The following is a 1,156-nucleotide window of genomic DNA, read 5'->3' on the forward strand; positions in this document are numbered from 1 at the left end:
GATGGATGGATGGATGGATGGATGAATGGATGGATGGATGGCTGGATTGATGGATGGATGGATGGATGGATGAATGGATGGATGGATGGATGGATGGATGGATGGATGGATGGATGGATGGATGGATGGATGGATGGATGGAAGACAAACTCATTCTCCTCATTTGAGTAAATATTGTTGCAGAAACTCTCTCATGAACGTTGTTGAGGCAGAAGAAGCACTCAACGACAGGAGAAGGTTTTGAACCAGCAGCCTCTCAGGACAGATCCATCCACAGATACGTAGCTCATGGAGCGTGTGGCAGAGACGAGCCCTGAGCTGCGTTATCTGCTCACCTTCATTCTCCTCCAGCGCAGCAGAGGTCACAGAGTTCAGGTGTCCTTGAAGCCCTGCAGGCTCTCTGTTGACACAAACATATGGTTCATGGGCAGAGATAAGATCTGTCCTGGGATGAAGTGTCAGCTTGTTCGGCTTCTTGTTCTCGAGGCAGAGAGGAAGAATGTTCTCAGCTGTAGGAATTAAAACATCCAATGGCCAAACATCTCCTGACGTGTTGTGGTAAAGTTCCCTGTGATCAACAAACTTGATTTTCAGTGGCTGAGCTCTGATCATTAAAGGGTTAATGAGTTCAATAATCTTCAGATTGAGCTCCTATGAGGTTAATTCAATCTTTCTTGATCAATTAACGGACCTGGTGCCCCAAAGTTTCAATCATTCATCAATTAAACTTGGTTTCTAAAGCACCTTTCACACAAATCAAATAGTTCAAAGTGTTTTACAGCAGGAAATAAATAAACAAGTAAACAACTCAAAAACATTTTAGGGCTATCCTACAGGTATGTCAAAACCAGCGGGGACAGTCAGAAGTCCACGTCTACAGGTTTCAGGATTACGGACTCCTGAGATCCTCTGCAGGCCGTTCACTAAAAACAGAATCACTAAAGTTCTCGTTCTGTAGAACAGCTCAAAGAGAGGAAGAGGAACCTGAGGAACCAGAGGAGCCAGAGGAACCAGAAGAACCAGAGGAACCAGAGGAGCCAGAAGAATCAGAGGAACCAGAGGAGCCAGAGGAACCAGAAGAACCAGAGGAATCAGAAGAATCAGAGGAACCAGAGGAGCCAGAAGAACCAGAGCAGCCAGAAGAACCAGAGGAACC

The 1,156-nt window shown here is 45.8% G+C and overlaps 1 pseudogene; it reads left to right on the forward strand.

Moving 5' to 3' along the window:
* The window catches only part of LOC119423001, a 35,221-nt pseudogene that overhangs the window by 11,310 nt on the left and 22,755 nt on the right, over positions 1-1,156 (forward strand).

Source organism: Nematolebias whitei, chromosome 16 (assembly GCF_014905685.2).
Source record: "Nematolebias whitei isolate Nwh7 chromosome 16, NemWhi1, whole genome shotgun sequence".
Classification (NCBI taxonomy): Eukaryota; Metazoa; Chordata; class Actinopteri; order Cyprinodontiformes; family Rivulidae; genus Nematolebias; species Nematolebias whitei.